This window comes from Macaca thibetana, chromosome 18 (assembly GCF_024542745.1).
Source record: "Macaca thibetana thibetana isolate TM-01 chromosome 18, ASM2454274v1, whole genome shotgun sequence".
Lineage (NCBI taxonomy): Eukaryota > Metazoa > Chordata > Mammalia > Primates > Cercopithecidae > Macaca > Macaca thibetana.
The window spans coordinates 67,294,519-67,320,727 of record NC_065595.1 but is presented as its reverse complement, the minus strand read 5'-3'; the positions used below and the strand labels follow the sequence as shown (position 1 = coordinate 67,320,727).

At 38.6% G+C, this 26,209-nt stretch overlaps 1 protein-coding gene and 1 non-coding gene across 12 annotated transcripts in view; both read right to left on the bottom strand.

Moving 5' to 3' along the window:
* Positions 1-26,209, bottom strand: part of PTPRM (protein tyrosine phosphatase receptor type M) — an 835,753-nt gene that overhangs the window by 393,929 nt on the left and 415,615 nt on the right. The window lies entirely within an intron of this gene.
* On the bottom strand, positions 16,863-17,075 carry LOC126941620 (small nucleolar RNA U3). Its single transcript, XR_007721390.1, has one exon. It is a non-coding gene; the product is annotated as a small nucleolar RNA U3 (small nucleolar RNA).

Genomic DNA, 26,209 nt, shown 5'->3' with positions numbered 1-26,209 from the left:
TGCACGTTATGCACATGTACCCTACAACTTAAAGTATAATAATAATAAATAAATTAAAAAAAAAAAAAAAAAAAAAAAAAAGAAAAGCAGATGTACTATTTCCCAAAGTTGTATGGAATCAATAAAGGAAATTATGTATCTAAAAATATAAACTACCAGAGGTCTAACCACTATTTTGAAGGAGGTGAGAATTCACTACAGTGCTCAAGTAGCACAGGTCAATGCCACCCAGTGGCATCTCTCCAACGTGTGCAACTGTGACCACACAGATGGGTCCACTAGACGGTAACCGGAAACACAGAATGTGAAACCACAGTGGCAACAAACCCTGGTTTTCTTCTCCACAAAAAGGAGGGATGAACTATGAGAAGGAAAAAATGTGCAAGGAAACATTTCATCTTATACCTATTTCTATGCCTATAATTTGGTCATGTTACTAGAAATGACTTTAAGGTAAGTACTAATAAATGCATATTTTTCCTTTTAAAGGTGAAGGAGGGATCTCTTCTAAAAGGCACAGTTAACATCAAATTGTCCTTAGCTGTGTTATAAACATGACACCTTGAGCTTATTCTTGATATTCCAGTTGAACTAATTAGCCACCATGAATTCTGTACGTCACCTGTGATAATTTTCTTGGGCAGTTATTTCCTAATAGCTGTAAAGGGTGAAACTCTAAAGTCTGCGTTTGCATTGGAAAACTAGGCTGGAAAGACCAGAGCAGGGAATCATTGTAACAAGTTTTATATTTCTGCAAAAGTCCCCTCCAGGCTACAACAGTCTGCTTTGGGCAAAGAGTGACTCAGAACAATGAGTAAGTATCAGAACTAAAAATGATCAAGTATTTAAATGAGCCTAAATATGGGTTAAAAGAAATAGCGGAATGTAGTGAAACCATGAAGACGTTGTGACTGGCATAGAGGGCTAGAGATGGATGGCTGTGAAGAATGATCATCAGAAAGTGTGCCCATCAGTCCTCCCTCTCCAGGAGAGAGTCCCTGCTTGTCCGCACCCTTCCAGCAATCAGGTCCTGTTTCAGAGATTTGGGACACTGATATTTCAGCTGCGGTTTTCCACTGCCAACATCTGTCTCCAATCTATCCTCCAACCTGAGCATACCTTATCTACTCTCTTCTATCTGTCCTTGTATAATTTCAACCCAAATCAAATCCTTTACTGATCTTCAGGCCCTAACAGTCCCTCTTTTGGGAAAGCCTGTTCTGTTGGGAACAGACACTCCATTTATTCTAATCTAGATTTTCTGAAATCAAAATACTTTCCTCATCCTAAATATCCTGGATCTTGGGTTGGGTTCATCAATGCCTCTTACATGTTTTGCTTTATTTTTGTTTTTACACCACATTCAAGGAGATTCTGTTGTCAAATTATCTTCATGACATCCAAACATATTCCCAATGAATCTACCCCGAAGCTCACCTCCTTCTCCTGTCTTTCCTTTCCTACAGTCTATAATCTTTGTATGTCTATAAGCCACTTTGAAGGTGGTGAATCTGGCTCAAAGAATTCTACATCCTTTCCCTGTCTCTTCTTCTGACCTTTGGTTTTCAAAGACACCTTCAGCCTCAAAGTATGCCACCTGCTTAAATTCAGATCTTACCCTCCCTGACCCCAGCCTCCCATGTGCAAGGCTGTCTCCCCCTCTGTCTCACCAAGTCCATGGGCTCTTGCAATCTCCTTAACCACCTGCCCCCATTCCTGTGCTGCCACCCGGCCTGGGCAGTCACAGTATGAACATTTTAACATTTGCTTCTCAATTCTTGCTGTTTTCAACATGGTGAATCCTCTTTCTTGAACTGGGTCTTTCAGCATGGACAAGGCTTGGGCAGGCTGTGAGACCATGACAACAAAACCCCATGGTTTGGGGAACAGGACATTTCTGAGGTCTGGCCATCAACCGTACTGACGGGTACAAAAATTTCATGAAGGGAAACAGCATGAGATAATGCTGAAAAGAGGGCAAACCTGGACAAAGAAGATCAGTACCTTTGTGCTTATCCTGGGAGACAAAAAGTCACTGAAGGCTTTTGAAAAGGGAAATGCCTTGACCAAAGAGATTTCAGGAAAATGAATTTGGCAATGATACCAGGGAAAAGGAAGACAACAAAGAATTATCTTATAAATCACAAAGCAACCCTAGAAAGTCACCTATCTAGGATGTACTCAGTCTCTGTATAACATCCCATTACAGAAACCACAAATACTATAAAACACTTCTAAAAATAGATATTCTAAGGTTTTCTACTTTGTTTATTTCAGGATGGAACAGATACTTACATATAAGAAATACCCATCTGATTTTAACCTAAACATCTGTTCTTACATTTTAATTCCCAAATAATTTTGCGTCTTACTATTATTAGGAATGTAAAGTAAGTTTACGTTCAAGTAGGTATTACAGTTCAAATTAAAAAAAAAAACTCAGGAAAAAAAGAGGGAAATAGTTTACTGTCTCGAGTTCTAGTTTCTCTCATTCATTATAGCAAAGAAAATTTACTCTATTTTCAAATGGAAGGTACACTAGATATCATTTAGTCCAACTGACATATTTTACATGGAAGAAAAGTGAGGTGTAAAGCAAAAAGTGATTTTTAAATTTTTTATTTATTCATTTTTTTTGAGATGAAGTCTTGCTCTGTCGCCCAGGCTGGAGTGCAGTGGTGCCATCTTGGCTCACTGCAACCACCACCCCCTGGATTCAAGCGATTCTCCTGCCTCAGCCTCCCAAGTAGCTGGGACTACAGGTGTGCGCCACCATCCTGGCTAATTTTTGTATTTTTAGTAGAGACGAGGTTCCACCACATTGGTCAGGCTGATCTTAAACCCCTGACCTCGTGATCTGCCTGCCTTGGCCTCCCAAAGTGCTGGGATTACAGGCGTGGGCCACCACGCTCGGCCAAAAAGTGATTTATTTAGTTTCTTAGCTAGTTGCTAGAAAAACCAAGACTCTAAGTTAAGTACGTAATAGGCTCTTTCAGGCTTCCAGGATTTAAAAAAAAAAAAAAAAAAAAAAAAAGTTATGGAAGCCAAGAAGGGGTAACTGCCTTATTCACTGTCTCCAGAAGCTTCATCTTTTAGCCACATCCTTCAGAATGACAACTATTACCAACTGAGCACCTCACAAGCCAGGCATTGTACTCCACACCTTACATGCGGCACTGTTAATTCTCACCCAGCACACGAGATCAAGCTATACTGGAGAAGCTCCTTGGTTTGAAATGTCCTTGCTCTCTCCTCCCCGCTTAAAGAATTGCCTGCCCTTCAAAACTCAGCCTAAGTTTCCAACCTTCTGTGATGCCTTCTCCTGTGGCCACCGATAGCTACAGCATCTCCTCTGAGGGGCTTGAGCATAAAACTGTCTGCAAGACAGGACCGTCAGCCACCAGATTTTAAGCCTCCTTACAGTGTTATTAAGCACGTAATATTTACTCAGGATTTCTCTCTCTAGGCTCTGAACTCTGAGTGGTCAAGACTCAGCTCTTGTATCTTTTCATATTCCTAGTGTCTGCTGAATAATGTCTGCACCAAAATGATGGCGTCTGGAGGGAGTGAGGTCAGTGTGGATCTCTAAGCACATGCGTGTTTCCATGGAGTTAAGCACGAAGGAGTCAGGGCTTCCAGCAACAACACTTTTCTTCAAGCAAGCCTCCAAAAAGTTTAGCAAAAAGGAAAAATAACATTCACATCCAAAGCTACAGGAAGTCAGAGAACAATTCATTATTTTTTCTCTGTCAACCAACCACATTATTAAACCCTACATCACCCAAAGTACAAATAAATAACATCACTAGTTATTTAAGTTTTGAACTAAGGCACTAAAGAGTTAGGATGGGGGACACTTTTTTCTTTTCATTCTTTAATTATCTATTCATAAAAACAATAAGTAAAGACCTTTTATTTTAAAATATAAAACAAAAAAGTGGATTTTTGTGTTAAGATTTTTAAGCTGAAAGATCAAACTTTTCCCCGACCTTCTTCGTCAGCCTTTAATTTTCCTATAGTTAAGTCTTGTCAGCTGCTGTTTATTGATTTCTCAGTGATTTATTCCGCATTGTGCAGAACTGAACTGCCGACCTCCTACTGTACACAGCCGATCCTCTGCAATTTTAGGGTAAGTGGTAGGAGGAGGATATGATATGGGGCTGGTAGCAGGGCAGCTACATTAGCATGTGATTACACAGGCACTAACTCCAACCCAATGCCACTTCAGTCGATATTCCATTCTTCACACAACAGCCAAAGTGCAAATACTTCATAGGGATTTCAGGAATAATTTCCATTGAAATATTTCCCAGGTCTTCAATGTACCCGAAAAAATAGGCAAAGATGTGCTGTCACTTTAAAAATAAAGACAGCAACACAAGCGGGAAGGCACCTTCCAGCCCAGGTAGGAAGGAAGTTACTAAGGGGAATTCAAATGAATAAAAATGATCGATTCCTCTCCTAACATCTTTTAACTATTAGATAAGAACCTACCACCAGAAACAATTGCAATGTATGAAATCATTTAACATATAGTTTTCCATCCAATGTTATTCCCATATTTGGAATGAAACCCTCAGTGGTCAAGAGTGGATTTAGAACTGACTCTCTAACCTGGAGGCCCCCACGACTGATTCATCATGTTAGCTATCTCCATGCTTTACAACAGTGGATCTCAACCACGGTGTCTCAGACATTTGATCAATTCCAGTATCTTTCTGCTTGTTAGATTGAGATGAACAGTGGTCAAACATTTTCTTTTAGATCTGTTACAACCTGAGGGCTAGCTGGGCACTGTTAGACAAGTCGCTTGATTTTGCTGTGCTTTAATTTCATTTGAAAAAGAGATCAACTATTTACTGTGACTGATTCCAGAATGTTCCCTAATCATAAAAATAACTCACAACACTTTGTAATTTGTAAAGGGCTTTAGCAAGTAAGTGAGGCTTCTCTGGATTGCTTTCTGGATTTTTGGAAGGGACACAGTCTGATCCATGTGATTCTCTTACCTGCCTGCAAAAAGGAAAATAATAATAATAATAATAATAATATTCCAATATTAGAGATAGAATGCAGGTACCAGGTGCTTTGAGAAGCGTATGTTAGTAGGGAAAACTAAAGGTGGTATTTATGTAACAAATATTTGTTCAAGAAACAGGTCCATTACCCAACTTGTCTGATCATAAAAATCACTGGCACTTGTGAAGCTGCAGATTCCTAGGTCCTACCCCTGAGATTCAGAATCAGCAAGTGAGAGGTTGGTTTAGATAAACTATGCAAAGGCTAATCGTCTAGGGGAGTGATGCTGTTTAACACTGGGAGGGAGGAGCTCAGATCTAGTTTCTCCTTTTGGATAGAGTTGACAGGTATCCTACAGAGAAGTGAAATGGAAATTAAACTCTTTGGAAGTTTGAGAACAAAATAATATTTATTTGTTATCTAACTGAGGTAAATTTCCTAAAATAAGACTTCAGAGAATCTCGAATGGAGTCAAATGACTTGGTGGAGAAAATCCACATTAAAATCCACACTGAGATGCAAAACGTGGCCACTTTGCCTATGCATCTTTTGCAAACCCACACGAGTGTTCTGGATGACACCAGAGAAGATAAAGAACCGTGGCACTGTTTGGTGTGACTTGGGAGACCTGGTGCTTCAGTGTCAGGGACCCAGCACACCACGGCAGTTCTAAAATCCTGACTCTATCTGGGTTGCCATGGTTTTGGGAATGTAAGATCCTCCCAGTTCTACCCATGGTTTCCTGGAAACAGGGCAAGAAATATGCCAATTCCACTCCTGGGAAAAGCCAAAAGATGGGAGAAGCAGGAAGAAGAAGCCTCCTTTACCTGTGCTGTTTTGTGCAAGGATGCTTTCGGTGCAAGTATTTTCTCACGAAGTTTGTGATAAATTACACAGGAAGGCCAGAAAGGAAGCCTCATAATGTAATATGCAAATGCTTCCTGCTAAACATTTGTTATGTGAACAGGGCCACTGTAACTCATGTGGCTCTCACTCACGGAAACACCAATCATGGCTATGAGTTTTTCCTGCATAACATACATGCCCATTATTCTTAAAATGAAGTTTTATAAGGAAATTTAAATTTCACTGAGATGTCTTCAAAGTATTTATAAATGTTTACTTGGGACAGGAGATACGAGCTAGTAATCACAGAGCAGTAGCTATTAGCTATGCAAAAATAGATTTATCTTAATTACTAACCACGACACAGATCAACCTGCTGGCAGGCAGTGGGCTTAACAGCGGCGAGTTGGAAGGTCTCAAGTTCATTTGCTCCGACAAACCATCACAAGGGCTCCAACAGCATCAGGCAACCCATGAATCCTTCTTTCACCTCTTGCTCTGCTAAGTCACCGTAACGCCAAATAAATTAGGTTCCCGCTTACCACGTGGAGCTCCACAGATCCACTGTGATTCAGGGGATGTTCTGAGGATGCCCCCAGCTCTAATATAGTTCTTAAAGTTATTTTTAATCAGGAAAAAAGACTACTTATCCCACAATTAGAAATGAAAAGGTTTAAAATACAAAAGACAGATTGAGGCAATACTTAAGTATAAAATGAGTGTCCGCTGTGTAAGAATAGTAATAAAATGACTTTTGAGAACTGTAATCAGAGGAGGTGAAGAGAGTGAGCAGCCCTGAGGGGCATTAGGTTCCTGGAACAGGGGAGGTCACTCTTGAGATGATTAAAAAAAAAAAAAAAGGCACCACTGCACAAAGAAAAATAATGTTGGAGGTAGGGCCAAGTGTCTTGGGTATGAATCCGGGCCCTGCTATTCACCCGCTGTACAATGTAAGGAGTTTTCAATTTTCTGAACCGCAGTTTACCCATCTGTAAAATGGGCATATGTCAACCTCAACCACTGATCTGGGAATTAGTTGGGATTACTTATATAAAAGTAGTTTGAAAAAGATAAAGGTGTGTATCAAAGTGAGGCAATATTTCTGCATTAGAAAGCTAGGACTAGAAAATAAAAACTTCCCAGAGATGTGACTTTGAAGAGAGCTTGTTTGTTTTTTAATAGGAAAATGACAACAAGAGGCAATATGTGAAGATATTTTAGTTATATACGTATAAAAATCAGATGGTTCTACTTCAGATGGTTTATGAATTTTTTTGATTTGTTTGTAACACAGTTGACTTGAATATCAAAGGACATTCTTTAATTGAGACAGGCGTTTTCTACAGTTTTGTTGCCCTGCCTTTGAGTATATTTTTCCATGTAACCATTCACCAGCCATGCCCAAAGGACCATTCTTTAAATAAATTCTGAAATAAATTTAACACTTAGCTATACAAGCTGCACACATGCTTTTGGAAAATACAATACAGTGTATGCTCATCATTTACATAAGCAGACAGCTGGAGTCTACAGAAATGCAAATTTTGTCATCACTTATATGCACTGAAAACATATTCTTCACTGAAATGCATGGGTGAGGGGGAACCATTTGAGGGAAAAGAGTTAGCAACAAATTCAATCCTTAAGTAAATAAAAAAAAGAAATCAAATTTTCTGTAAAAGTAGGGTAAACGGCGATTGTCTTGATCTGATTCTCTGTGTTTATTCCAACTTGTGGCACGAGCCACAGGGTCCCCCATAAGCTCTCTTTCTGGCTTCGTGCAACGTATGGCAATTACTAGGTTGGTGCAAAAGTAATTGTGGTTTTTGGATTACCAGTTACTTTTGCACCAGCCTAATGGCTGTTGAAACATTGCTCCCTTTCCTGATGCCATCGGCTCTCCCTCATTATGTCTTTCATCCCTCATGCCAGAGGTCAGTCATCTTCTGAACTGAATTACTGGTGACCGCAAGCAATACTAACTTGGCCCCATCCTATCTTTGCAAACTCAGTTCCAAGCCTGTCAGAACATTTTCTTTCTTTTTTTTTTTAAAGTTCACTAGATAGGCAGGCAAACAGCCAGTCAAAATATGAGAACTCATGCCAAATGTTATCCATTTGAATTGCCTGAACAATTTTTCTACGCAATTCCCTATAAGGCAGACATTACTCACATGGCGCACACACTCAATTTACATAAAAACATAGGCTAGATTCACGAATTGCAAAATTACAGTGATTCTATGGATCCCTTTCATAACGGACTTACCCAACATGCCCCTCTCAACCCCTACTGTAAGAAAGTGGTTGCTTTCAATTTGGTTTTCAAAACAATTTTCAGTTCACTCTCAATCAGAGAAAGTGACTTGCAGTCGAGAAATTCAGTGCACAGCTGAGACTCCCCCTCTGTCATGTTCTCTTTGGCCCTATGAAATTCCTAAATAGGTCAGTCCATAAAGGAAGCATTTCCATTTCTTTTAAGAGACATGGAATTTCCACATAGTCAACACTGGGCCATCAGAAAAGTTAAACTAAATGATTTTGAGGGCTGGAAGAATGCACTCAGCTCCCATTGAAATTAGTGACTGAACTTGGTGTTTCTATGGCCAAGAAAAGGAAAACAAATATTTATCTTCCTTTTTAACTAAGTTTCTTTAAATAGAATGGTCACAGACAGAAGGCCAAGAGGCAACACTAGGAGAGCATAGTTAAGGAACGCCAGCTTGTATGTAATAGGCCCTCAAATGTGCATTAAATGAAGCTGTTGAACTAATGATGCAATTATACAGATGCAAAGAAATATACAATATCTTAAAAGCGTTCATGTCCACAATGTAATTAACTCCCAGAATTTAGTTTAGGGCTTTAAGCCACAGCTATGACTTTATTTTCTCCTAGTAATCTTCAAGATAACATGAGGACCGGAACTGATCCGTACTTTATTCAGCAGATGTGATATGGTGCTCAGACCACCTTCTGCAAGTGTAAACACCAGATGCCTTGGCTGAGGCACCTTCATCTCTCTTTCTAAATCTGGAGAATAATTCTATTGTCTATACTGGAAATGGGATGCCCAAATTTGCCAACTGTATTAGTCTGTTCTCACGCTGCTAATAAACGCATACCCAAGATTGGGTAATTTATAAAGGAAAGAGGTTTAATGCACTGACAGTTCCACATGGCTGGGGAGGCCTCACAATCATGGCGGAAGGCAAAGGAGAAGCAAAGGCATTTCTTGTCTTACACGGCTGTAGGCAAGAGGGAGCTTGTGCAGGGGAGCCTCCATTTATAAAATCATCAGATTTCATGAGACTTATTCACTACCACAAGAACAGTGTAGGGGAAACCACCACCATGATTCAACTATCTCCACCCAGCCCCACTCTTGACGTGGGGATTATGACAAGTCAAGGTGAGATTTGGGTGGGGACACTGCCAAACCATATCACCAACCCTTTTTCTCAGCCATGGCAAAATGAGAAACAGCCTGGGTAATAGCACAAAAGCACAAGCCAGACTGTTTTGTATACTTCATTTTCTTTTTGGTCCTAATAGAGAATTTTTAGAGAGTTCTTTGATATTTCAGTTTTTAATCAAAACAAAACATTTTGAATTAAAAAAAATAAGAACTCCTAAAACCCATTAGTCTGTTGAGTTGTCAAATCAGTGGGCAGAGATATATCAGCATTTCTTGTCCTTCATCTCAGCCTGAGAATTGCAATCATGGAGAGATGTTCTGTGAAATTCACTTTACTTCACCTCTGTTGGGGGATGATACATTATTGGTTCTCAAACTTTAAAATGCATCAGAATCACCAGCAAGACTGTTAAAACAAGATTGCTGGGTCCTGCCACTCAAGAGTTTCTGATTCAATACATCTGAGTTGGAGCCTAGGAGTCTGCATTCTCCAGGGTGCTGATGTTTGCCAGTCCGGAGACCACCCTGTGACAATCACGGACACAGGAGAATACACAGAGCTGGGTCTCCATTTTTTCCCAGACTCATGGATCTTTCTTGCCAATACTCTGCGTTCTCATACCAGGTATCCAAGGATGTGACGTTATGTCTTTTCTGCCTATGGTTCTGACTTTTGCCTTGTTCCAAGTCTTGCTTACTTCTAACCTAACTCAGTAGTGGGTGCTGGTTGGGTACTAATGAGTTAGCATATGCTCAAGTCAAATCTTGCTTACTTCTAACCTACTCAATAGGGGGTGCTGGTTGGGTACTAATGAGTTAGCATGCGTTCAGGTCAAATCATACCTGGTAAGGAATTACGTGCTCTACCACCCAAATGTCTTGTCCTGTTGGCGGGACCTTCATTCCCTTCTGAACATTTGCTTTTAAATGTTATCAAGGTTTTTAGAAACAGAAGTGAAATAACAAAACAGAGAAACAATGCATATATGCATCTATTCGGCATCCAGACACCTAAATGTCTATTAGGCACTCTTTCCAGGTGCATTTTCTGCCTTAGGGGAGGGCTTCATAAATCTAGATAGAGCGTGAATGTCAGTGGATGGATTACCTGCAATTTTTCTATGATCTCATCTCACGTGGTCAACTGATGGCCAAAATAATCAGGAGCAGTTTTCCACATTTAACAATAACTCTTTTTACGTTCTGAAACTTAATGGCATTAGCTGAGGCAGAACTATTCAAGGAAACCAAAGGAAAACATCAATTATGACACACAGCAGGTGCTGACTGTGAATGTTGTGCTAGAGGCCATAAATCTATGTCTTAACATTGGTAGAATATTATGTGTTCAGTAAGACCATTCTTACTCCCTTCTGCCTGCAGGCTTTCCAAACGCTGGACACGGCTACCTGACGTTATTCAATCTCACCAGGCCAACTGGCTGCTAGAGCTCAGCAAAGAAAAACGATCAACTGGCTTTTTATTAAGAAAGATTAGGCAGACAAGGGGACATGGGTTTGGGAGCCACACAGACTTGACTCCTGGATTCTTGGAATCACCTCACAATTATTGCTAGTTTTGGAATACATATCTGAGAATAAATCTATAAAGTCACAAAAGTCAGTGTGTTCTGGCTGGTGGAGGGGCAAAAAACAAAAACAAAAACCAACCTTTCATCCAGTCGTCCAGCACCAGAAAACCTTTAGCCTAAGTGGCAGTCCAATCGCTCAGCAGCTCCACCTTTCGAGCCAGGTACACACACACCCATTCACACACACCAAATTTCACTTTGGAAAAACCGTAACTGGACAATGGCCTGTGGCACACAAAACTGAGGAGGTGGCAGTAATTATCCCAGCAATTCTGTCAGCAAAGACACCAGCACTTACAGGCCTAACTAGGCTCCATCCTGGAGTTTACAAGAAGTCTGTCGCTATCCCCTAACAGAGGACACGGGAAAGAAATGTGCCAGCCCTGCTCAGCAGATACTTGCAATGAATCCAGAACCCTCGCCAATGCTGTCAGATAGCAAGAGGCAGTGCAGCTGCCAGACCCGCGATTTCAGGCACATGCTGAATGGAGCATGTTCCTCTGCTCTTTCAAAGCTGCAGTTGCTCACTCTTCTGCCTCCAATCAGACATTTCCGGTTTGCTTGAAAATGCTATTTTCACTAAACATTTTAGAAATGGTGCTGTCTTTCCTAGGTGCCTGCAATGTTCCACCCATTTATCGCCACCACCATTCTTCATAGGCCAAGAAGTCATTTGCTATGTTCCAAATTGAGTAGTTTATTCAACTGCCTGCCACTGCTGGAAAGAATGTGAACAGGTTTTTGGAAAAGCACGTAAATGTTAGCAATTGTAAAAGCTACTTTCTTGACTTCCTATGAAAGAATATTTAGCCTGCACTGCCATTCAGAACTGATTTTCTTCTCTTTTCTTGGGACTTCATGATATATGGTGTGAAACGGATGCGGCAGTCACCATAAGGTGTAACTCTGTGTTTCTATCAAATACAAAAAAGGTAGGTTTAAAGATGCCACTTTAGACCAATGTCCATGAACATAAATATTTATTCCTAAGGGTCCTATTGCCAGCTTGATTTTAGATGTGCTCATCTCTTTGCTTAACTAAGCAACTCTCTACAACATCAACAATTATCTTGGCATGAAAATATGAATCGAGGCTGGGCCCCCAAGTGAGAACTCTGTTATTCAAATACAACTGTAGAAATCCAAACATATTATTTTATATTGGCACATAGTAAGATTATACATCAAAAGAGGGGAATAAACAAATTGATATGATTAATATCAGACACACGTCACTTTAATAAATGTATCTGCTGACAGTTTATCTAACTGTGGACTTTTGCCTAAATAAGGCATCATATTCAACTATCTACAATTTAAATGTAAATTCCTGGCATTCATGATTCTGATGGTTGATTTTGTGTGTCAGGTTCACAAGGTGAGAGGCAGCCTAGACATCTGGTGAAGAACGTTTCTGGTGAGGGTGTTTCTGGGTGTTTCATACCTGCGTCAGGTTCCTGAGCAAAGCAGACTGCCTTCCCTAATGCAGGCGGGCCTTGTCCAACAGGTTGAAGGCTGAATACAACAAAAAGACTGGTAATTCCCCTTGCCTGACCGCTTCTGAACTGGGACATTGTTTTTTTTCTTTTTGTTTTTCTGGCCTTCAGGCATGAACTGAAATATTGGCTCTTCCTGGGTCTTGAGCCTGCTGCCTTTACAACCGGAACCACACCAGCACAGGCTCTTCTGGTCTCCACTTGGCCAACTATAGATCTTGGGACTTGTCAGCCTCCATACGTGGGCCAAATCCTTATCATAAATCTTTGTGTGTGTGCACACACATATCATATTGGTTCTGTTTCTCTGGAGAACCCTAGTACAATAATTTTCCCACATTTGAGCATCCGTCTATCTTGGAACCTTCTCTGTTACTACTCTTTCAAAACAAATGCTCAATTAGAATCAACATATTATATTAGGTTGGTACAAAAGTGGTTGCAAAAAAATTTTTGCCATTGTCAAAAGTCACAATTACTTTTGCACCAACTTAACACTATCTCCTAAACAATTGAAAGTCCCTCCTGCAAACTGCCATCAGTACTGTCTTCTGTGCCTAGCATCCCATCCCACTTGCCTCTGCTCAGAGAGGGATTGTAGCTTCTTTCTGGAAAGCCCAGCTCAAGGTTTGCTTTCTCAAAGGACTCATCCCAATAGCCTAGCCTATATTGATACTATCATCTATATCATTGACTTGACTCTTACGGTAAATACTGGTTATATACCAGGTTCTCAAATAACATTGTCTCACTCCATGTCATCTGGTTATAACACTGATGAGAAAAATATGTCAATTTCCAGCCAGTGCCACTGTCCGTGTGGAGTTCGTCCATTCTCCCCATGTCTGTGAAGGTTTTCTCCAGGTACTTTGGTTTCCTAACACATCCCAAAGACGTGCATGACAGGTTAACGGGATTCTCTCAAGTGTCCCAGTGTAAGTGAGTGTGGGGCTATGTAAGTGCACTCTGCAATGGAAGGGCATCCTGTCCAGGGCTGATTCCCACCTGTGTCCTGAGCTGCCAATATAGGCTCTGACTACCTGTGACGCTAAGCAGGAATAAGCAGGTTGGAAAGTGAATACAAATAATAAAAATTCATAAAGTGTACAATAATTATCCAAATGCACAATAAATAATGTTGTACAGGTCAGGCATAGAGGCTCACGTCCGTAATCCCAGCAGTTTGGAAGGCCGAGGCAGGCAGATCACTTGACGCCAGGAGTTCGAGCTCAGCCTGACCAGCATGGCAAAATCCTGTCTCTATTAAAAATACAAAAATTAGCCAAGTGTGGTGGCACATGCCTGTAATCCCAGCTACACAGGAGGCTGAGGCATGAGAATCACTTAAACCTGGGTGGTGGAGGTTGCAGTTAGCTGAGATTGTGCCACTGCACTCCAGCCTGGGCAACACAGCGAGATTATCTCAGAAAAACATTTTTAAAAAATGGTGTATAAAAGTACTTGGGGAGCCTGCCATATTTGTAATTTTTTTCACTATATATTCTTTCTATGTTTAAAATATGTAATGCTTCTTTCCTATTAGTCCACAAACATCTTCATGGGGAATAAAGGCAGTACTTTTAATAGTGTCATGTTTTAATTTTTAAAAATTGATACATACAAATTTCACATATTTGTGGAGCACACGTGATATTTTGATGCATGTATACAATGTGTAACAACCAAATCAGGGTAATTGGGGCTTCCATTGCCTCAAACATTTCTCATTTCTTTGTGCTGAGAACATTCCAAATCTTCTCTTGCAGCTATTTTGAAATATACAATAAATTATTGATAACTATAGTCATCCTACTATGATATTGAATACTAGAACTTATTCCTTCACGCTAACTGTATTTTTGTACCCATTAACAACCTCTTTTCATCCCTCCAACCCCTTACCCTTCCCAGCCTCTGGTAACAACCATTCTACTCTCTAACTCCACGAGATCAACTTTTTTAGCTCCAACATATGAGTAGAACCTGTAGCATCTGTGATTCTGTGCCTGCCCTGCTTAATTTAACATAATGTCCTCCAGGCTCATTCATGTTGCTTCAAATGACAAAACTTCATTTTTTAATGGCGGAATAATATTCTTTTATGTATATACACTATATTTTACTTATCCATTCATCCATTGATGGACACTGGGTTGACTCCGTATCTTCACTATTGTAAATAGAACTGCAATAAATATGAGAGTGCAGATCTCCCTTCACTGATTTCCTTTCTTTTGCAACATACCCAAATACCCAGCAGTGGGATTGCTGGATTATACAGTAGCTCTATTTTTAGTTTTTGAGGCACCTCTATATTGCTTTCCATAATGGCTACACTAATTTACATTCCCACCAACACTGGCATAAGAGTTCTCCTTTCTCTGCATCCTTGCCAGTATCTGCTATATTTTTCTTTGGATAATAGACACATTAACTGTGATGAAAAGTTACCTCACTGTGGTTTCGATCTGTACTTCTCTAATGATTGGTAATGTTCAGCATTTTTTTCGTACATCTGTTGGCCATTTGTATGTCTGCTTTTGAGAAATGTCCACTTAGGTCATTTGCTCATTTTTCAATCAGATTTTTGTTATTGTTGAGTGCCTCATATATTCTAGCTATTAATCCCTACTTATCCAATGGATAGATTGCAAATAATTTCTCCAATTCTGTAGGTTGTCTCTTCACTTTCTTGTCTCCTTTGCTGTGCAGCTTTTTAAAAAAATCTGAATTGTCTATTTTTGCTTTGGTTTCCTGTGTTTTCGTTAACAAAAAATATTTGTCCAGACCAACGATGTACCAAAGGAATTCTCCTACAAAACGTGTTTTCTTTTAGTAGTTTTATAGTTTCAGTCTTAGATTTCTAAGTCTTTACACCATTTTGATTTCAGTTTTATATTTGGTGACAGGGGTCTAGTTTTATTATTCTGCATGCAGAGATCCAGTTTTCTTAGCACTATTTATTGAAGAGACTGTCATCTCCCTATTGCATGCTCTTGAAGCCTTTATCAAAAATGAGTTGACTATAAATATGTAGATTTACTAACGGGTTCTCTTCTGTTCCATTGGTCTATGTGTCTGTTTTTATGCAGCACCATGCTGTTTTGCTTACTACAGTTTTGCAGTATATTTTCAAATCAGGTAGTGTGATGCCTCTAGCCTTGTTCTTTTTGCTAAGATTGCTTTGGTTATTCAGGGTTTTCTGTGGTTCCATATGAATATCAGGATTGTTTTTGTATTTCTGTGAACAATGTCATTTGTATTTTGTTAGGGATTGCAATGAATCTATGGATTGCTTTAAGGTAATACAGGCATTTTAAGAATATTATTTAACAATTCTAATCCATACACATGTAATCTCTTTTCAGTTTTTGGTGTTTTCAGTTTCCTTCATTAGTGTTTTAGAGGTTTTGCTGTAGAAAACTTTCATTTATTTAAATTTATCTCTAGGTATTTTTTTTTTTTTTTGGTAACTACTATAAATGTGATAGCTTTCTTGATTTCATTTTCAGATTGTTTGCTGTTTATGTATAGAAATACTACTGACTTTTGTTATGTTGATATTGTGCCCTGCATCATTATTGAAATTGATTACACATTCTAATAGCTTTTTAATAGTTTTTAAGGTATTTCTAAATATAAGATCATGTCATCTGCAAACAAGAACAATCTGACTTCTTCCTTTCCAATTTGGAGATTTTATTTTTTTCTCTAGCTTGATTTCTCTGGCCATGACTTCCACTACTATGTTGAATGAAAGTGGTGAAAGTGGGCATCCTTGTCTTGTTCCGGATTTTAGAGGAAAACCTTCAAATTATTCCCTGTTCGGTATGTTAGCCGTATGTCATATATTGCCTTTATCATTTTGAGGTAGGTGCAAGTTTGTTGAGAGACTTTATCATGAGGAGATATTAAATTTTATCAAAAGCTTTCTCTGCACCTATAGAGATGATCATATGACTTTTGTCTTTTACACTATTGATGTAGTGTATCACATTCATTGATTTGTGTATGTTGAACCATCCTTGTATCCCTGGGATAAATCTCACTTGATCATGGTGTAATTTTTTTTTTTTAAAGAAAGAGAAAAAAAGGAAAAAAAAGAGTAAATGGATAATTTCAAACATGCTTTACCTACCAAAAAAAAAAAAAAACACGCTTTTGTCTCTTCACCAGCAAACCCTTTTACAAAACCTTGAAGAGAACAAAACACGGTAGACTAAGCAATAATGAACTTTCTGAAAACACTACATAGTAAAAACCTTCAGAAGCCCAGAAAAACCAAGGAATACTGGAATTAGAAAAACCATTTTTGAGAGCCATGTGACAGACCAAGCAGCCCACCCCACAAGGATTCCTTCAGCAAGCAAAGAACAAAGGAAAAAACCTCTCACTTGACATGTTCTCAAAACAATTTGCCTGCTAAATGCTAAAGCTACCACCCTCATGTACAACAAAAACACTGTTCTTAGTACACAACAATAAAATGGGAAGCACCCAGACTGCATGCTCTCCATCTTACTCTCCCAGAGGAAGACAAGAACAATTATCTATGGCACATGGCAGCTGCAGTGAAGCAATACCAAGAGCCAGCTTCACGCACAGGAGAGAACACTGGGCATCCTCCTGGTTTCCAGTGCTCTACCCATTCAGAGAAACTTCTCTGGTAATGAACTATAGAAATCATCCCTGAAAGTATCGTCTTTGTAACTTTTTAATGTGCTGTTGGATTTATGATGTTAATGTTAATATTTTGCTGGGGATTTTTATACTTATGTTCATCATGATGATGCCTGTAGTTGTCTTATTTGTTAAATCTTTGTCTCGTTTTCGTATCAGGGCTATGCTTGCCTATTACAATGAGTTACGAAGAATTCTCTCTTCAAATTTTTGGAATAATTGTAGAAGAATCGGTCTCAATTCTAATTTATAAATTTGGTAGAATTCAGCAGTAAAGCCATCTGATCCTGGGCTTTTCTTTGTTGGGAGGCTTTTTATTACTGATTCAATCTCATTGCTAATTACTGGTCTGTATAGATTTTCTATTTCTTACTGGTTCTATCTTGGTTGATTATATGTGTCCAGGAATCTGTTGTTGTTTAGTTGTTCCTAATACTTTCTAATGATTATTTCTATTTCTGTGGTATCAATTGTAATGTCTCCTTTTTGTTCTAGTTTTTTGGGTCTTTTCTGTTTTTCTCTTGGTCTAGCTAAAGGTTTATCTATTTTGTTTATCTTTTCTGAAAACCAATTTTTCATTTTGTTAATCTCTGTTAGTCTCTATTTTTGTCTCCATTTCATTTAATTCTGCTCTGATATTTATTTCTTTCCTTGTACTAATTTTTTATTTGGTTTGTTCTTGCTTTTCTTGGTTTCTTGAGGTGCATCATTAGGTTATCTGAAATCTTTCTACTTTTTGATGTAGGTATTTACTATAAACTTCCCTCTTAGAACTGCTTTTGCTAAATCTTATAGGTTTTGGTATATTGTCTTTCCATTTTCATGTGTTTCAATTTTTTTATTTCCTTCTTCACTTCTTCATTAACTCAATGATCATTCAGGAGCATATTATTTAATTTCTATATATTTGTCCAGGTTCCAACATTTCTCTTGTTACTGATTTGTAGTTTTATTCCATTGTATTCTGATAAAATGCTTGAAGTGATTTTGACTTTTTTATATTTATTGAAGTACGTTTTGTTGCCTAACATGTGGTGTAACATGGAGAAAATTCCATGTGCTGATGAGAAGAAGGTGTATACTGCAATTGTTGGATGAAAGGTTCTGTAATGTCTGCTAGGTTCATGTGGTCCGTAGGGTAGTTTAAGTCCAATATTTCTTTGTTGATTTTCTGTCTAGTTTATTTATCTAATGCTGCAAGCAAGTTTGGTGTTGAAGTCCCCAACTACGATTGTAATGGAGTCTATCTGTTCCATTAGTGCTAATGATATTCGTTTTATATATCTGGTGCACCAGTGTTGGGTGTGTGTGTGTGTGTGTGTGTATTTATATCCTCTTGCTGAATTGATCCCTTCAAAATTATATAGTGACTTTGTCTCTTTTTATGTTTTTTGACTTAAAGTTCTAGTTTGTCTGACATAAGTATAGTAACTAGTGCAGACTTTTGGTTTCTTTTCGCATAAATTATTTTTTCCCATCTCTTCACCTTCAATCTATATGTCTTTATAGGTGAGGTCAGTTTCTTGAAGGCAGAATATGGTTGGGTCTTGCTATATTTTTTATATATATATATATATATTTTTTTTTTTTGAGACGGAGTCTTGCTCTGTCACCCAGGCTGGAGTGCAGTGGCCGGATCTCAGCTCACTGCAAGCTCCGCCTCCCGGGTTTACGCCATTCTCCTGCCTCAGCCTCCCAAGTAGCTGGGACTACAGGCGCCCGCCACCGCGCCCGGCTAGTTTTTTGTATTTTTAGTAGAGACGGGGTTTCACCGTGTTAGCCAGGATGGTCTTGATCTCCTGACCTCGTGATCCGCCCGCCTCGGCCTCCCAAAGTGCTGGGATTACAGGCTTGAGCCACCGCGCCCGGCCAGTAAGTTTCATATTTTAGTGTGTTTTCACGGTGATGGAGAGCATCCTTTCACTTCCAGATGTAGGTCTCTCTTAAGCATTTCTCATATAGCCAGTCTAGGGTGACAAATCCCATCGGTTTTTGTTTGTCTATGAAACACTTTATATCTTCTTACGTTCTGAAGGACACTTTTGGTGAATATAGTATTCTTCACCAGGAGTTTTTTTCTTTCTTTCAGTACTTTGAATATATCACTCAATTTTCTCCTGACCTATATGGTTTCTGCTGAGAAATCTGCTGTTAATCTGATGGGAATTCCCTTATATGTGACTTGATGCTTTTATCTTTAACTTTTGACAGTTTAACTGTAATGTGCCTCAGAGAGGAAACTTTTAAGTATACTCAGAAATCTTTAAGCTTCCTATATTTGGATGTCTACATCTCTTTTAAGATTTAAGAAATTTTTATTTATTATTCCAGGTTTAATAGGCTTTTCTATGCTTTTTTCTATCTCTTCACCTCTGGCATTCACAATATTTGTATGTTTGTTCACTTGATGATGTCCTATATGCCATTTAGGCTTTCTTTTTAAAACTCTTTTCTTCATTCATTTATGTCTGACTGGGTTATTTCAAAAGGCCTATCTTTAAGTTCAGTAATTCTTTCTTCTGCTTGATCTAATCCATTGTTGAAGGTCTCAACTGTATTTTTATTTCATTCATTAAATTCTTCAGTGCCAGGAATCCTTTTTTATGATATGTCATTAATGTTTTTTTTAATTGTGTGGTGGTAGGATGGTAGGAGATGCTCATAATAACTTTGTTTGTAAGTATGTATTCTTTGATTTAACCCACCACCACTACTACTACTACTACTACTGCCATCATTCACCGATTCACCAAAAACTGGATAAATAATTGTCTTCCTTGTTTTTATTAATGTTTCTCACATTTACACATAGCTCACATTTGTTTCAATATTTAATATTACAAGGTTTTGGGGTCTTTATTTTGAAGGTTGGTGATGTTTTCTTGACCAGAAATATCACATAGTAACTTAACTCATTTATATTAATTAGTCTATGGTAAAATTGGTTTTGATATACAATGTTTCCCTTGAAGTAATAGTTTCCCAGAACCTATCAATGACAATAAGTTAGGACTTCCTGTACTGTACTACCAGTTTTCTGTGTGTGTGTGAATGTTTTTCTCAAATAAACTGCAAATTCATGCACAACTCTTTGTTGCTCCTGGTCCCTGGATCTACTGTCTACCCACCTGTATGTGTTTACTGATGATGACAAGAAAGATATTTAGAGGTATCAGCAAATGAAAAGTTTGACTTCTCACTTCTGCCATTTAAGTGTAGAAAGGAAGTACTTGTGAAGTTCAAAGAAGCACTGAGTGAAACAACAATGCTTTGACACTTTATCAATTCCTGTGGATAAATCTTCTCTAAAGAAGCAACTATTTGACTGTAGTAAGAAGAGTTTCCATTGCCTCCATGCTCAATGAAGTGAATGATTCAGGCAGACAGTTAAAAAAAAATTATACTTTTGTAGTCAAAATATCTTGTTAAACAAGATCATACCCAGAACTCCAAAAGACAAAACAGTTTTTAGTGCAGGTGCTCTGGTGGGAGCAGGAATGAGGTTGTAATAACTCCCTCTCCTACCCACTCAGGGCACGGTACTGAGGAAAATACACGTCGGTTTTAAGCAAAGTAGCTCTTGTTCCTTAAAGGAGTCACAGATTCTTTTTCTTTTTGCCTAACTTTCTTTCCCTTATCATACATCTTTTTCCAGAGGCTGGTTGATGGTTTAAAAAGCTTTTCCTATGCCCTAGAAACATCATATTGGATAAATACCTCTAGAGACTTTGTTAATCTCCTGAGAATCTGAAACATCATCCATGTATCTCATGATGGGTTCTTTCCTACATAATTCCCATAAGTTTTGGGCTTCCTACTCACATCCCATAACTTATGGGCCTTTATAGCATTCACTGCTCTTTTTTTTCTGGGAATCAGAAACTATGTGGACAATCAGCAAAACTCTTTGTGTCAGTTACTAATGAGAACAAGCTCTCCTGGTTCAGGCAGCTAAGATTTTATTAGTTTAAAACTAAACCAAACCTAAGATGCTCACAAAGTTGCTAGATTGGGTTGCTACTAAAAATATAAATCTGCTTGGTGCAGCTGGTTCCTTTCATTCTGGAAAATTATTTGCTGCAAGGATGTTAATGAAATTAGACCCTGCAATTCTATTATGTGCTACTGCCTTGCAAACCAATATTTCTGTTTTACTTTACTACTTCTGAAGATTGCCTTTGATTTGCCTCTGTTCTTTGCTATCTCATCTCCCTCCATTCCTCCCTTCTTTCAGCTTTCCTTCTCTCTCTCCCTTCTTTTCTTTACAGTCATAAGTCATTTTCTAGTCACAAATAATAATAATTCCATTGACATTACTGGTAAGGTCACTACAATCCGCAGGTGGTTAAAGGCATGGTGTCCCTTAAATAAAAACAACCACTACATCCCCTATTTTGCATTACTTCTCACTTTAGCACAGCTATCAACATAAATCATATTTAACAGTGAGTGAGGTGTAAAGTATTTGTAAAGAGAATTTTTTTAAAATTTCCCCAATGCTCTCATGAAATCCTTCTTAAGGTCATGGAAGATGCAGAAAAGCAAATCAAGAACCTCATTCATGGTTTCTTCATTCTCAAGAATATATTGCTATTAACTGTAAGAATACAAATTCACTGATTCCACTGAATTACACTCAATTATACTGGGTCAGTAAGCTTAAAGCAAACCAGAAGCTTAATCTGAATCATTTTCACAAGGCCTCCATTAGCTACAGCAATCATTCATGTAAGAAACCATTACTACACCCTGTCGCCTACAAAACCTGGCACATTGAGACAAGCTTCCTGCAATCCACCCATCCCCCGTCCCCCAGGCCCTGCCATCATTTATAAACAGAGCACTGGGCTGACATTAACATAGTCTATCCTTGAAAAAAAAACAACATTTAAAAAGGCAGCATGAATGGAGAAGGCACTTCTCTGTCTCAGTGATCAGTGTAGACTGTCTACATGTAAACCCTCTGTTTAAGTCTCAAGGGCAGAAGGCTAAGAGCTTCATCTCCATGAATCAATGCCAATCAGCATTGCCATCCTTTTGGGAAGAACTCCTGAATCATAAAAATAACCTAGTTGAGGCTTTTAACCCTAAAAGATTTTGGCTGAATATTGAATAATTTTTATATTCATATTTTTAATATTTCTAAGTAGTTATCACTCAAAAATACTATCATTGAAACCATTTAGTACACAGCAAGCTATCTGTGACATTGTCCAAAGTAAATCAACATTGTCTCTTCTTATTAAGAGAATATAATCTAAAATAAACTAGCTGTAATGAAGGATCAGGAGAATCAAACCTCAGAACACACTTAGCACACACACAAACACACAGGATTTTTCACAATGCAAAAATACAGAGGCATTGGTGCATTTTGCATGACAGTTACTGTTAGGATAGATGGAAAGAGTAAATGTTCAGAAAATACCAGGAGTGGCCAGGGTGCAGTGGCTCATGCCTGTAATCCCAGCACTTTGGGAGGCTGAGGCCAGTGAATCACACGAGGCCAGGAGTTCAAGACTAGCCTGGCCAACATGGTGAAACTCTGTCTCTACTAAAAATACAAAAATTAGCCAGGCATGGTGGTGCATGCTTGTAATCCCAGCTACTCGGAAGGGGAGACACAAGAATCACATGAACCCGGGAGGTGAAGGTTGCAGTGAGCCGAGATCGTGCTACTGCACTCCAGCCTGGGTAACAGAGAAAGACTCTGCCTCAAAAGAAAAAAAAGGAAGAAGAACAAAGAAAATGTCAGGAGAAAACATCATCCTGAGAAAAGAGAAAGCTTTGAAGAGCTTCACAAAAGAAGAGAGTGAAGGTGAGGCCTGTGAGAGATGAAGTGAGGAGTATGAGAGTAGATGGTGGCCAGTGAATAATACAGGAATGGTTCTCCTACTCTGGAAACTTATAGAAAGTGTGTGGAAGTAAATGAATTCAAGATGAAAAATGTTAACCACAAGTTTTAAAAAAATGTTAACCAAGAAGAATTGGCTATTCTAGAAAAACTGAAGGCAACAAAGGGACAGGAGGTTACCTAGCAGGATGAAGTGAATAAATCCCATATGCATAGTGGGTGGACAGGAATCCTGCAGCTTCTTGCTTGGAAGTAAGAACATACAGAAGTGCTTCTTATTATGCTTACATGTCCTGCTCAAGGAGTCATGGCTAAGTTTTAATTAGTGTTAAGAAATAAACATTAGCATGCATTGTAAATAAAGCACTATATGTTAGGATGAACCAAGATGGGCAGTTTGGGGCCAATAATAGCAGAATGGAAGCAAACTGAGCATAAATTTCAGTGGAACCCACAAGCCCCCGGCACACTGCCCATGGTTTGGTACAGTAATGCCAGTTACTAGAAGTCATTTAATTTTTCCTGTTATTTTGCTTGTAACTAGGACATTTTGAAAAAATGTTAGCCACACCCATCAACATTGCTGCTCTCTCAGGTTTGTGTCAGTGGTAATTATGATAAACTTAATAGCCACATAAACAAATACAGAGTGAACTTACAACTTATCTATGACCAGCAAGTATTAATTATGTATTACTAATAATGAGCAATACGTACTTAAATAAAGGTACTATATTCTCTAACCTTAGCAATAGTTGTTTGCTCTGTAGATAATTTTCCCCATTCTTACATTGAACTTGATCTCCAATGTGACATTTTCTGGGGCCTAAATCTAACTTGTATCAAAAGCCCTTAGAAATCGAACAGATACTGTACATGAATGTTCACAGCAGCATTATTCAAAATAACCAAAAGGTGGAAGCAACCAAAATGCCCATCAACAGGAGAAAGAATAAACAAAATGTGGTCTATCCATCCAATGGAAGATGACTCAGCCACCAAAAGTAAGGAAATTTTAATATATGCTACCAACATGAATGGATCTTGAAAATATCTTGCTTGATGAAATAAGTCAGACACGTGGAAAACCACGGTATGATTCTACTTGTATGAGATACCTAGAATACGCATATTCACAGAGAAAGAAAATAGAATAAAAGTTGTCTGGGACTAGGTGGAGGAGAGAAGTGGAGGCAGTCATTTAAGTACAGGGCTTTAGTAAGGGATGATACCAATGTTTTGGATATAGATCGTGGTGACAGTTACACAATACTGTGAATGCATTTAATGGCACTGAATTGTACATTTACAACGACTAAACTGATAAATATTTTTATGTATACTTTATTACAATAAAAAATTTTAAAGTCCTTTACATTTATTTTAATCAAAACTAGAAAGGGCCTACTTTTAAAACCACAAACTAATAAAAGGATTATGTTTATTTTACCAAAAATTTTAGATCATTGAAAGTGTCTCTAAATCATTTACATTTTCTTTTTGGTTTGGTTTTTTTGAGATAAGTTCTAGTTCAGAATTTGAAATGAACATAACAGATCCCCTTGCTCTGTCACCCAAGCTGGAATGCAGTGGCATGACCAAAGCTCACAGCAGCCTCAATCTCCCAGGCTCAAGCGATCTTCCTGTCTTCGCATCCTGCGTAACTGGGAGGAGAGGCGTGTGTCACCAAATCTAGTTAATTTTTGTTTTTTGTTTTTTGGGTTTTTTTTTGTAGACACAGGGTCTCACTATGTTGCCCAGGCTGGTCCTGAACTCCTGGGCTCAAGTGTTCCTCCTGCCTCCCCTCTTAAAGTGCTGGGATTACAGGTATGAGCCACTGTGCCTGTCATCATTTACATTTTCAAATACCTATTTGTGAAGACATCAAGAAAGAATGAAAAGTCTCTGTTTACTTAAAACTCTAAAATAAATCCATGAGAATTGTGAACAAAAGTGAATCATAATGTTGACTCTGAAAAAATGGTTTTAATCTTTAATAGGTTTTTAAAACAAGATGTGATTTAACGGGTGTTAAATCTACTTTACTTTTTATGAGTTTTCTAAGCAAGAGAAAATAGAAATGAAAGCACCTCCCAGGTTAATTTAAGCATCAGCCCCAGCTGTGCCCTGGAGTCTAGGGGTCCCCATTCCCCATCCTCTATCCCTGTAAGAATAACTGAGACCTGTTTGCTGTAGGTTTGTTTCCACTCACCACAGATTGTGGACCTAGTGGAATGACAGGGAGCCTGCCGAGAAACATTTATGACCAATCTTCCCCCAATCACTGATTCTCATGTCTGTTATACGTTAAGTATTCTGAAGCAAGACCTTATGTTATTAATAATTTAAAAACAATTAAAGATAATAAATATTTCTCCACTTGGTCCCTTACTGGTGGCTTAGCCAGCTTCAACCCACTAACATCATCATAACCAAGTCAACCTTCCTCTGACTATAAGAATAATCGTTCTAAAACAACATCTAAACACAACTGAACAAGGATTTACATAAACTTTTACACTTGTGTCTCAAGAGACCTACTGTGGGGAGTAGAGGATGAAAGACAGATTTTTGGAGGACAGTTACAGCTTGAAAGCATTGTGTCTGACAGTCCCCATGCTGGGGTTACCAGCTGAATAAATTTTCTAGGGCTGCCATAACCAAGTACCTTAGACTGAGTGGCTTAAACAGTAAGCACATTTTCTACAGTTCTGGAAGCTGGAAGCCCAAGATCAAGACATTGGCAGGGTTACTTTCTTCTGGGATCTATCTCCTTGGCTTGCTGATGTCGTCTCCCTGCGTCCTCTCATGGTCTTCTCTCAGTACAATGCCTGTATCCTAATCTCCTCTTCTTACAAAGACACCATTCATAATAGATTATTACATTTTAAGTTAATTATCCTCTTAAAGACCCTATCCAAATATAGTCACCATCTAAAATACTGGGGTTAGGACTTCAGCATATGAATCAGGGAGGAACACAAATTCAGTCCAAAACATCAACTCAGACCTCCATTATAAATTAGTGTCTATAAAGATAGTTTCCAATTTTTAAAACATTTGCTAAATGTAGGCCATTTTGGTTCACAATTTTGCCCTGCACTTGCAAATGGATGTTGTGTTACTCTAGCACCAGGTGTTACGGCTGAACCTCTCACAGACCATGACACCTTCATTCACTGGCCTTGGCTGGGGATGTGCATGCACTATTCTCCACGTCAGGGCACAGGCTTCCAATCCCCACCAAAACAATGCTAGCTCTTTCTGGCACCAAGAGGCAATGGGAAACACTGCCCCGGCAACAG